The 13,014-nt window shown below is 42.2% G+C and overlaps 2 long non-coding RNA genes across 2 annotated transcripts; both read left to right on the forward strand.

Moving 5' to 3' along the window:
* Positions 1-106: 106 nt before the first annotated feature.
* On the forward strand, positions 107-3,457 carry LOC120406565. The gene is made up of 2 exons (XR_005599357.1): positions 107-437; positions 2,893-3,457. It is a non-coding gene; the product is annotated as an uncharacterized LOC120406565 (long non-coding RNA).
* Positions 3,458-8,940: 5,483 nt separating this feature from the next.
* LOC120406566 lies at positions 8,941-12,171 on the forward strand. Its single transcript, XR_005599358.1, has 2 exons — positions 8,941-9,154; positions 11,607-12,171. It is a non-coding gene; the product is annotated as an uncharacterized LOC120406566 (long non-coding RNA).
* Positions 12,172-13,014: the final 843 nt, after the last annotated feature.

Consider the following 13,014-nt stretch of genomic DNA (forward strand, 5'->3'; position numbering starts at 1 on the left):
TCTTCTGCAGTGCTGGGCGCAACTCCCATTCCAGGCATTGTGAATTGGTCCATGAGGTCACAGCACACAGTTTTCCCCCAGCTGCCCCTCTGTGGTAATGGAAGGTCAGCGAGACAAATTTGAGGGAGTGGCAGCGTGACCTGGAGCACAGGGTCGCAGAACTCACTCCCTCAAATTTTGCCTGGCCACCCCGCCATCATCGGCCATGTATGTATATTTCTGGTTGAGACTGTGCCATGAAGACAAGATTCTAGGCAATTACCAATTTCCATTCCAGTGACTTGTGTTACTCCTAATTTAAACCAGTGTGAGATTAGATTTTGCCAAATCCCTGCTGAAAACAAACCAGCAAAAAGACAAAAAACCTCCACTTTGAAACCTTTCCTTATGGTGATAAGGGAGTGATGTACCTGATATGGAAGAAACTACCATTTCCAGTATCCTTTTTCTCACAGTACATCCCCTTCCTCTAGCCAGGTAGAAGGAAAGACCTTAAGGCAGGACCTCGCTCCTGGGGCAGAGGGTTGGGGGAACAGCTGTGGCTTGGAAACCAGGAGCATCAGAGAAGCTGGATCCATGGAGAAATCCCCAGGAACTGTGTCTAGGCAGGCAACATCAGAAGCTGGGGGACTGCATATGGAATAGGGTGTGGCTGGAGGAGATTGCAAGTGGGAGTTGGCCTGTGCATGTGGAAACGGCAGCGACTGAGCAGGAAATCCTGGCAGACAGGCTCCAGTGAGAGAAACCGCTAATTGCAAACCTATAAACTCCTGTTTGCTTGGAATAAGAGACTGGTCTGACTATCCAGCAGTGAGTAGGCCTGAAGAACCTTAGTCCTCTATTAGGTTGCCACTTCTTCCACCCCACTCCCAATCAGGGACCCAAATAAGAACTGCTCTTGTTTCTCCAGAGTTGTAACTGTTTAAGACACAGTACTTGGGGTATTTGCAACCCTTCTCTTTTTTGTCAGCTCTAGAAAATACCTCTTCACTTTCGCCATTCATTCAAGCTGTTAGGGAAGTAACTAGGGCTGGTGCCTTATAAGACCTAGCAGCTGAAATGTCTTCAGCGCTTGTCTCTGAGTTGTGGTACACCTCTCATGCTACTCAAATTTTAGGACTTGTCTACGCAGGAACACTCAGGAAAGTTAATCTGAATTAACTACAAGTATTAATTTAAAGAGGATTAGTTAAATTGCATTAAACCTCTGTGTGGATACTCTAATTCAGAATTATAGTGGCTGCCCTTAATTCGGTTTAGCTAAACTAAAATAAGCTAAACTGAATAAAGCCGCATTAATTCTGAATGCAATTCAGTTTAAATAATCCACTTTACATTCACACCTTCAGTTCATTTGGAATATCTTTTTGGAGTGTTCCCATGTAGACTGTCTCTTAGAACAGCTATAATATTTTCAGGCGTGAATCTGTTGCATCTGTGACAGACATTCATTCCCAGGTCATCTAACCGAGCAAAATTTTCTTGAGGGGAAAGATTACTTGCCTAGGAAAAACTGGAAAACATTAATCTGTTTTAACTAGGGAGTGTATTTAGTGATGGGTTCTTCCCAGTAGAAATGTTATTGACAGTTTTATAAATGTATTGTGCAATTTTGAGATATCTGTTTAAACTAATCCCTTATGGAACTGAGCTGAAAAATATTTGTCCCTAGCAAAATTACCTGAATTTTCACCATGTTTCCTTTAATTGACTTTACTTACTTTTAATTCTCCTCTCTTTTCTCTGCAAAGAGATGTTGTGGTCATTGCGAGAGATTTTTCAAAAGCATTCTCCCTAAAGGTAAAGTGAGCTATCCATCCTTTGTAAGCATTCAGCATCCAGAATATTCTTTCTCCCTCTGCAACATGAGAAGCTCATCAAGAAATCAGATCAACACACACAGATCAACCCCACCCCTCTCCCCGGAAAAAAAATATGTATCCGCCCTACTTTCATGTTGTTTTATACAGTATGTGTCACACTTGCCCAGGCAATTGTATTTAAGAAAATGCCATTTCTGTCTGTACATTTATTGTAGCAAAACTCTCAGTAATGCAAATGGGAAAAGTGTTTCTGTCAAGTGAAGGCATGTATTTCTTGTTCAAGAAGGTACCATTTGCTTAAATGATGGATTCCAGTTGGCCTGTGACGCTTTACACAAAACACAGCCTCCTGAGAGACTGAGGGCTAAAGTTTTCAAAATGCAGGTTGCCTACCCCTGTGCTAGTCCATAAATCAATTCAATTTTCTGCAAGCTTCAGTAACTGGATAGATAGAATTTCCTATTGTGGTCAAAACAAATAAAGGCTTGGATTCTATGGCCTTAATTTGTGAAGATGGCCAACTGAGACAAGCTGTATGTCTCATTTGCCACTACATGTTAAAACAGTACTATTATTGATTTTTAATAAATTCCAAGGGTTGTAGTCATTCCAGATAAATAGGTCCTGAGTTTTTATAACTGCAGAAGGCCAGCTCCTCAGCTCTTCTTAAATGCCTCTTGTGTCACTCCAGAAGAGTAAATGGGACTTAAAGCACTTTCTGTGAGTTCACTAGCTCATTCTTTTTTCCACACTGATCTGATCACCACGGGTTGAATTCAGTGCAAAGGCCTCTGTGAGGTCACTAGCTCACCAATTACAGCATGCTGGATTGATGTAAATGCAAATGGCTCAACACATTCTAGAATGATGGCTGCGTCCTCCTAACTTCAGGGTGTTTGTGATGTTGTTTTTGTGGTTATACTGTCATTTCAACAAAGAACCATTTTATGTCCATATAGGGTCAAAACTTGTGGCTTTGTCCTTATATAGTCATTTCAGTGGAAAGTGTTAATTAATGACATGATCAGGACAGCTGGTATTTTCCTTATATGGACATTTTGCGATACAGTAAAATTGATGCCCATGTCTGAACAAGCCCATTATACTTCATCACAGGTGAGTGACCCGGCAGGTTTTTGTCACAGTTATCAGCCCCTCTATATAAAGGCCAGAGCTGCCAGCTCAGCTCACAAGATGAGGACATCCCACCAGACAGGTTGGCTGCCTCCTACGGAGCTGGTGCTCCCGCTGCAGAGATCTTGAAAGCCATAATCTTCTCCGGAAATGGCAAGGTACAGACGCAGCAGGAGCAGAAGCAGAAGCCGTCGCAGAAGGCGACGAAGGGGAGGCCGCGGGGGTCGACGTGGAAGGAGGAGAAGACGACATGGCAGAAGGAGAAGAGGTCGTAGAGGTAGAGAGAGAACTCGCAGGAGGAGGAGGAGGAGAAGGAGGAGTTTTTAATTTCCTGATTTCTCCCATTCTCCTGTGCAAGTCATCGACCCTTCACTCTACAATATCTGCTATGGCAAAAAGAAACAACCCTTCAGTGACGACACCCCGCGATGACTTCCTAAGATGCAAGGAACCAGCTACCATTTGAACAATGCCACCTGTCAATAAACTTTGAAATTTCATTTTGCAGTCTCATTGGGTCTTTGCATAGGTTTGGAAATATTGGGTGTATTTATGACAGTTTATAGTTTCTTCCTAGCCTCTCAGCCAGAGGTTGGTTATTTCCTGGAAGGGTCAGGATTCTTACATCCTTTTTACTATCTTCTACACAACCTATCTATCATATATCTATCATTCATGTACCTTTTTTTCCCCTCAATAAACTGTCCCAAGATTTTCTTTTTTCATATGGAAGTTTCTCTGCCTTTGATCATTATTTTTTTCAGCCATCTCTGAAACCCAATGAGATAAGCTGCCCAGAATTTGAACACTGTTGTTAGACTGTCTTATGATTTGATGATGGCATATTTCCGGTATTATCCAGTCCTTCTTGAGAATTTTGGAACAGTGCTGCAACATTCTTCCAGGGCCTTCTGATTTTATAATGGGCATTATATTTTCAGTAATATCCCATTCCTTGTCTCACCTATCAGTTCTGCTGCACATCCTGACAAACAGCCTATATACATTCACCAATATATGCATCTTTTCAGGTCAATCTATTGACCTATGGCCTTACTATGGACTATATGGCCTTGCCAAGATACAAAAATTGCCAATTTTATTCTTAGCTGTTTCCTGTAGAAAAGTATGTGCTGTACCAAGCATGTAGCGATTAGTTCTGAACAATCTCTATAATTATTTGAATGATACAGTAATGTAACTGTTTACTTCGCTGGCTGGGTAAGTCACTATTTATTCACACACCCACAAAAACATCCTCTAAAACAATATGTTTCCCAAACAATGGGTTGTGACCCACCGTGGGTTGTGGGAAGTTTCCACATGGCTCACGGTCCTGGTGTGGAGGGAAGGCCAGTGGAGTGGGGGTCAGAAAGCGAACTCATGCCACAGCAGCAGCTCCTCTTCTGCAGTGCTGGGCGCAACTCCCATTCCAGGCATTGTGAATTGGTCCATGAGGTCACAGCACACAGTTTTCCCCAGCTGCCCCTCTGTGGTAATGGAAGGTCAGCGAGACAAATTTGAGGGAGTGGCAGCGTGACCTGGAGCACAGGGTCGCAGAACTCACTCACTCAAATTTTGCCTGGCCACCCCGCCATCATCGGCCATGTATGTATATTTCTGGTTGAGACTGTGCCATGAAGACAAGATTCTAGGCAATTACCAATTTCCATTCCAGTGACTTGTGTTACTCCTAATTTAAACCAGTGTGAGATTAGATTTTGCCAAATCCCTGCTGAAAACAAACCAGCAAAAGACAAAAACCTCCACTTTGAAACCTTTCCTTATGGTGATAAGGAGTGATGTACCTGATATGGAAGAAACTACCATTTCCAGTATCCTTTTTCTCACAGTACATCCCCTTCCTCTAGCCAGGTAGAAGGAAAGACCTTAAGGCAGGACCCTCGCTCCTGGGGCAGAGGGTTGGGGGGGAACAGCTGTGGCTTGGAAACCAGGAGCATCAGAGAAGCTGGATCCATGGAGAAATCCCCAGGAACTGTGTCTAGGCAGGCAACATCAGAAGCTGGGGGACTGCATATGGAATAGGGTGTGGCTGGAGGAGATTGCAAGTGGGAGTTGGCCTGTGCATGTGGAAACGGCAGCGACTGAGCAGGAAATCCTGGCAGACAGGCTCCAGTGAGAGAAACCGCTAATTGCAAACCTATAAACTCCTGTTTGCTTGGAATAAGAGACTGGTCTGGACTATCCAGCAGTGAGTAGGCCTGAAGAACCTTAGTCCTCTATTAGGTTGCCACTTCTTCCACCCCACTCCCAATCAGGGACCCAAATAAGAACTGCTCTTGTTTCTCCAGAGTTGTAACTGTTTAAGACACAGTACTTGGGGTATTTGCAACCCTTCTCTTTTTTGTCAGCTCTAGAAAAATACCTCTTCACTTTCGCCATTCATTCAAGCTGTTAGGGAAGTAACTAGGGCTGGTGCCTTACAAGACCTAGCAGCTGAAATGTCTTCAGCGCTTGTCTCTGAGTTGTGGTACACCTCTCATGCTACTCAAATTTTAGGACTTGTCTACGCAGGAACACTCAGGAAAGTTAATCTGAATTAACTACAAGTATTAATTTAAAGAGGATTAGTTAAATTGCATTAAACCTCTGTGTGGATACTCTAATTCAGAATTATAGTGGCTGCCCTTAATTCGGTTTAGCTAAACTAAAATAAGCTAAACTGAATAAAGCCGCATTAATTCTGAATGCAATTCAGTTTAAATAATCCACTTTACATTCACACCTTCAGTTCATTTGGAATATCTTTTTGGAGTGTTCCCATGTAGACTGTCTCTTAGAACAGCTATAATATTTTCAGGCGTGAATCTGTTGCATCTGTGACAGACATTCATTCCCAGGTCATCTAACCGAGCAAAATTTTCTTGAGGGGAAAGATTACTTGCCTAGGAAAAACTGGAAAACATTAATCTGTTTTAACTAGGGAGTGTATTTAGTGATGGGTTCTTCCCAGTAGAAATGTTATTGACAGTTTTATAAATGTATTGTGCAATTTTGAGATATCTGTTTAAACTAATCCCTTATGGAACTGAGCTGAAAAATATTTGTCCCTAGCAAAATTACCTGAATTTTCACCATGTTTCCTTTAATTGACTTTACTTACTTTTAATTCTCCTCTCTTTTCTCTGCAAAGAGATGTTGTGGTCATTATGGAGAGATTTTTCAAAAGCATTCTCCTAAAGGTAAAGTGAGCTATCCATCCTTTGTAAGCATTCAGCATCCAGAATATTCTTTCTCCCTCTGCAACATGAGAAGCTCATCAAGAAATCAGATCAACACACACAGATCAACCCCACCCCTCTCCCCAGAAAAAAAATATGTATCCGCCCTACTTTCATGTTGTTTTATACAGTATGTGTCACACTTGCCCAGGCAATTGTATTTAAGAAAATGCCATTTCTGTCTGTACATTTATTGTAGCAAAACTCTCAGTAATGCAAATGGGAAAAGTGTTTCTGTCAAGTGAAGGCATGTATTTCTTGTTCAAGAAGGTACCATTTGCTTAAATGATGGATTCCAGTTGGCCTGTGACGCTTTACACAAAACACAGCCTCCTGAGAGACTGAGGGCTAAAGTTTTCAAAATGCAGGTTGCCTACCCCTGTGCTAGTCCATAAATCAATTCAATTTTCTGCAAGCTTCAGTAACTGGATAGATAGAATTTCCTATTGTGGTCAAAACAAATAAAGGCTTGGATTCTATGGCCTTAATTTGTGAAGATGGCCAACTGAGACAAGCTGTATGTCTCATTTGCCACTACATGTTAAAACAGTACTATTATTGATTTTTAATAAATTCCAAGGGTTGTAGTCATTCCAGATAAATAGGTCCTGAGTTTTTATAACTGCAGAAGGCCAGCTCCTCAGCTCTTCTTAAATGCCTCTTGTGTCACTCCAGAAGAGTAAATGGGACTTAAAGCACTTTCTGTGAGTTCACTAGCTCATTCTTTTTTCCACACTGATCTGATCACCACGGGTTGAATTCAGTGCAAAGGCCTCTGTGAGGTCACTAGCTCACCAATTACAGCATGCTGGATTGATGTAAATGCAAATGGCTCAACACATTCTAGAATGATGGCTGCGCCCTCCTAACTTCAGGGTGTTTGTGATGTTGTTTTTGTGGTTATACTGTCATTTCAACAAAGAACCATTTTATGTCCATATAGGGTCAAAACTTGTGGCTTTGTCCTTATATAGTCATTTCAGTGGAAAGTGTTAATTAATGACATGATCAGGACAGCTGGTATTTTCCTTATATGGACATTTTGCGATACAGTAAAATTGATGCCCATGTCTGAACAAGCCCATTATACTTCATCACAGGTGAGTGACCCGGCAGGTTTTTGTCACAGTTATCAGCCCCTCTATATAAAGGCCAGAGCTGCCAGCTCAGCTCACAAGATGAGGACATCCCACCAGACAGGTTGGCTGCCTCCTACGGAGCTGGTGCTCCCGCTGCAGAGATCTTGAAAGCCATAATCTTCTCCGGAAATGGCAAGGTACAGACGCAGCAGGAGCAGAAGCAGAAGCCGCCGCAGAAGGCGACGAAGGGAGGCCGCGGGGTCGACGTGGAAGGAGGAGAAGACGACATGGCAGAAGGAGAAGAGGTCGAGAGGTAGAGAGAGAACTCGCAGGAGGAGGAGGAGGAGAAGGAGGAGTTTTAATTTCCTGATTTCTCCCATTCTCCTGTGCAAGTCATCGACCCTTCACTCTACAATATCTGCTATGGCAAAAGAAACACCCCTTCAGTGACGACACCCCGCGATGACTTCCTAAGATGCAAGGAACCAGCTACCATTTGAACAATGCCACCTGTCAATAAACTTTGAAATTTCATTTTGCAGTCTCATTGGGTCTTTGCATAGGTTTGGAAATATTGGGTGTATTTATGACAGTTTATAGTTTCTTCCTAGCCTCTCAGCCAGAGGTTGGTTATTTCCTGGAAGGGTCAGGATTCTTACATCCTTTTACTATCTTCTACACAACCTATCTATCATATATCTATCATTCATGTACCTTTTTTTCCCCTCAATAAACTGTCCCAAGATTTTCTTTTTTCATATGGAAGTTTCTCTGCCTTTGATCATTATTTTTTTCAGCCATCTCTGAAACCCAATGAGATAAGCTGCCCAGAATTTGAACACTGTTGTTAGACTGTCTTATGATTTGATGATGGCATATTTCCGGTATTATCCAGTCCTTCTTGAGAATTTTTGGAACAGTGCTGCAACATTCTTCCAGGGCCTTCTGATTTTATAATGGGCATTATATTTTCAGTAATATCCCATTCCTTGTCTCACCTATCAGTTCTGCTGCACATCCTGACAAACAGCCTATATACATTCACCAATATATGCATCTTTTCAGGTCAATCTATTGACCTATGGCCTTACTATGGACTATATGGCCTTGCCAAGATACAAAAAATTGCCAATTTTATTCTTAGCTGTTTCCTGTAGAAAAGTATGTGCTGTACCAAGCATGTAGCGATTAGTTCTGAACAATCTCTATAATTATTTGAATGATACAGTAATGTAACTGTTTACTTCGCTGGCTGGGTAAGTCACTATTTATTCACACACCCACAAAAACATCCTCTAAAACAATATGTTTCCCAAACAATGGGTTGTGACCCACCGGTGGGTTGTGGGAAGTTTCCACATGGCTCACGGTCCTGGTGTGGAGGGAAGGCCAGTGGAGTGGGGGTCAGAAAGCGAACTCATGCCACAGCAGCAGCTCCTCTTCTGCAGTGCTGGGCGCAACTCCCCATTCCAGGCATTGTGAATTGGTCCATGAGGTCACAGCACACAGTTTTCCCCCAGCTGCCCCTCTGTGGTAATGGAAGGTCAGCGAGACAAATTTGAGGGAGTGGCAGCGTGACCTGGAGCACAGGGTCGCAGAACTCACTCACTCAAATTTTGCCTGGCCACCCCGCCATCATCGGCCATGTATGTATATTTCTGGTTGAGACTGTGCCATGAAGACAAGATTCTAGGCAATTACCAATTTCCATTCCAGTGACTTGTGTTACTCCTAATTTAAACCAGTGTGAGATTAGATTTTGCCAAATCCCTGCTGAAAACAAACCAGCAAAAAGACAAAAAACCTCCACTTTGAAACCTTTCCTTATGGTGATAAGGGAGTGATGTACCTGATATGGAAGAAACTACCATTTCCAGTATCCTTTTTCTCACAGTACATCCCCTTCCTCTAGCCAGGTAGAAGGAAAGACCTTAAGGCAGGACCTCGCTCCTGGGGCAGAGGGTTGGGGGGGAACAGCTGTGGCTTGGAAACCAGGAGCATCAGAGAAGCTGGATCCATGGAGAAATCCCCAGGGAACTGTGTCTAGGGCAGGCAACATCAGAAGCTGGGGGACTGCATATGGAATAGGGTGTGGCTGGAGGAGATTGCAAGTGGGAGTTGGCCTGTGCATGTGGAAACGGCAGCGACTGAGCAGGAAATCCTGGCAGACAGGCTCCAGTGAGAGAAACCGCTAATTGCAAACCTATAAACTCCTGTTTGCTTGGAATAAGAGACTGGTCTGGACTATCCAGCAGTGAGTAGGCCTGAAGAACCTTAGTCCTCTATTAGGTTGCCACTTCTTCCACCCCACTCCCAATCAGGGACCCAAATAAGAACTGCTCTTGTTTCTCCAGAGTTGTAACTGTTTAAGACACAGTACTTGGGGTATTTGCAACCCTTCTCTTTTGTCAGCTCTAGAAAATACCTCTTCACTTTCGCCATTCATTCAAGCTGTTAGGGAAGTAACTAGGGCTGGTGCCTTACAAGACCTAGCAGCTGAAATGTCTTCAGCGTTTGTCTCTGAATTGTGGTACACCTCTCATGCTACTCAAATTTTAGGACTTGTCTACGCAGGAACACTCAGGAAAGTTAATCTGAATTAACTACAAGTATTAATTTAAAGAGGATTAGTTAAATTGCATTAAACCTCTGTGTGGATACTCTAATTCAGAATTATAGTGGCTGCCCTTAATTCGGTTTAGCTAAACTAAAATAAGCTAAACTGAATAAAGCCGCATTAATTCTGAATGCAATTCAGTTTAAATAATCCACTTTACATTCACACCTTCAGTTCATTTGGAATATCTTTTTGGAGTGTTCCCATGTAGACTGTCTCTTAGAACAGCTATAATATTTTCAGGCGTGAATCTGTTGCATCTGTGACAGACATTCATTCCCAGGTCATCTAACCGAGCAAAATTTTCTTGAGGGGAAAGATTACTTGCCTAGGAAAACTGGAAAACATTAATCTGTTTTAACTAGGGAGTGTATTTAGTGATGGGTTCTTCCCAGTAGAAATGTTATTGACAGTTTTATAAATGTATTGTGCAATTTTGAGATATCTGTTTAAACTAATCCCTTATGGAACTGAGCTGAAAATATTTGTCCCTAGCAAAATTACCTGAATTTTCACCATGTTTCCTTTAATTGACTTTACTTACTTTTAATTCTCCTCTCTTTCTCTGCAAAGAGATGTTGTGGTCATTATGGAGAGATTTTTCAAAAGCATTCTCCTAAAGGTAAAGTGAGCTATCCATCCTTTGTAAGCATTCAGCATCCAGAATATTCTTTCTCCTCTGCAACATGAGAAGCTCATCAAGAAATCAGATCAACACACACAGATCAACCCCACCCTCTCCCGGAAAAAAATATGTATCCGCCTCTACTTTCATGTTGTTTTATACAGTATGTGTCACACTTGCCCAGGCAATTGTATTTAAGAAAATGCCATTTCTGTCTGTACATTTATTGTAGCAAAACTCTCAGTAATGCAAATGGGAAAAGTGTTTCTGTCAAGTGAAGGCATGTATTTCTTGTTCAAGAAGGTACCATTTGCTTAAATGATGGATTCCAGTTGGCCTGTGACGCTTTACACAAAACACAGCCTCCTGAGAGACTGAGGGCTAAAGTTTTCAAAATGCAGGTTGCCTACCCCTGTGCTAGTCCATAAATCAATTCAATTTTCTGCAAGCTTCAGTAACTGGATAGATAGAATTTCCTATTGTGGTCAAAACAAATAAAGGCTTGGATTCTATGGCCTTAATTTGTGAAGATGGCCAACTGAGACAAGCTGTATGTCTCATTTGCCACTACATGTTAAAACAGTACTATTATTGATTTTTAATAAATTCCAAGGGTTGTAGTCATTCCAGATAAATAGGTCCTGAGTTTTTATAACTGCAGAAGGCCAGCTCCTCAGCTCTTCTTAAATGCCTCTTGTGTCACTCCAGAAGAGTAAATGGGACTTAAAGCACTTTCTGTGAGTTCACTAGCTCATTCTTTTTTCCACACTGATCTGATCACCACGGGTTGAATTCAGTGCAAAGGCCTCTGTGAGGTCACTAGCTCACCAATTACAGCATGCTGGATTGATGTAAATGCAAATGGCTCAACACATTCTAGAATGATGGCTGCGCCCTCCTAACTTCAGGGTGTTTGTGATGTTGTTTTTGTGGTTATACTGTCATTTCAACAAAGAACCATTTTATGTCCATATAGGGTCAAAACTTGTGGCTTTGTCCTTATATAGTCATTTCAGTGGAAAGTGTTAATTAATGACATGATCAGGACAGCTGGTATTTTCCTTATATGGACATTTTGCGATACAGTAAAATTGATGCCCATGTCTGAACAAGCCCATTATACTTCATCACAGGTGAGTGACCCGGCAGGTTTTTGTCACAGTTATCAGCCCCTCTATATAAAGGCCAGAGCTGCCAGCTCAGCTCACAAGATGAGGACATCCCACCAGACAGGTTGGCTGCCTCCTACGGAGCTGGTGCTCCCGCTGCAGAGATCTTGAAAGCCATAATCTTCTCCGGAAATGGCAAGGTACAGACGCAGCAGGAGCAGAAGCAGAAGCCGTCGCAGAAGGCGACGAAGGGGAGGCCGCGGGGGTCGACGTGGAAGGAGGAGAAGACGACATGGCAGAAGGAGAAGAGGTCGTAGAGGTAGAGAGAGAACTCGCAGGAGGAGGAGGAGGAGAAGGAGGAGTTTTTAATTTCCTGATTTCTCCCATTCTCCTGTGCAAGTCATCGACCCTTCACTCTACAATATCTGCTATGGCAAAAAGAAACAACCCTTCAGTGACGACACCCCGCGATGACTTCCTAAGATGCAAGGAACCAGCTACCATTTGAACAATGCCACCTGTCAATAAACTTTGAAATTTCATTTTGCAGTCTCATTGGGTCTTTGCATAGGTTTGGAAATATTGGGTGTATTTATGACAGTTTATAGTTTCTTCCTAGCCTCTCAGCCAGAGGTTGGTTATTTCCTGGAAGGGTCAGGATTCTTACATCCTTTTTACTATCTTCTACACAACCTATCTATCATATATCTATCATTCATGTACCTTTTTTTCCCCTCAATAAACTGTCCCAAGATTTTCTTTTTTCATATGGAAGTTTCTCTGCCTTTGATCATTATTTTTTTCAGCCATCTCTGAAACCCAATGAGATAAGCTGCCCAGAATTTGAACACTGTTGTTAGACTGTCTTATGATTTGATGATGGCATATTTCCGGTATTATCCAGTCCTTCTTGAGAATTTTTGGAACAGTGCTGCAACATTCTTCCAGGGCCTTCTGATTTTATAATGGGCATTATATTTTCAGTAATATCCCATTCCTTGTCTCACCTATCAGTTCTGCTGCACATCCTGACAAACAGCCTATATACATTCACCAATATATGCATCTTTTCAGGTCAATCTATTGACCTATGGCCTTACTATGGACTATATGGCCTTGCCAAGATACAAAAAATTGCCAATTTTATTCTTAGCTGTTTCCCTGTAGAAAAGTATGTGCTGTACCAAGCATGTAGCGATTAGTTCTGAACAATCTCTATAATTATTTGAATGATACAGTAATGTAACTGTTTACTTCGCTGGCTGGGTAAGTCACTATTTATTCACACACCCACAAAAACATCCTCTAAAACAATATGTTTCCCAAACAATGGGTTGTGACCCACCGGTGGGTTGTGGGAAGTTTCCACATGGCTCACGGTCCTG

The sequence above is a fragment of the Mauremys reevesii genome, linkage group 5 (assembly GCF_016161935.1).
Source record: "Mauremys reevesii isolate NIE-2019 linkage group 5, ASM1616193v1, whole genome shotgun sequence".
Lineage (NCBI taxonomy): Eukaryota > Metazoa > Chordata > Testudines > Geoemydidae > Mauremys > Mauremys reevesii.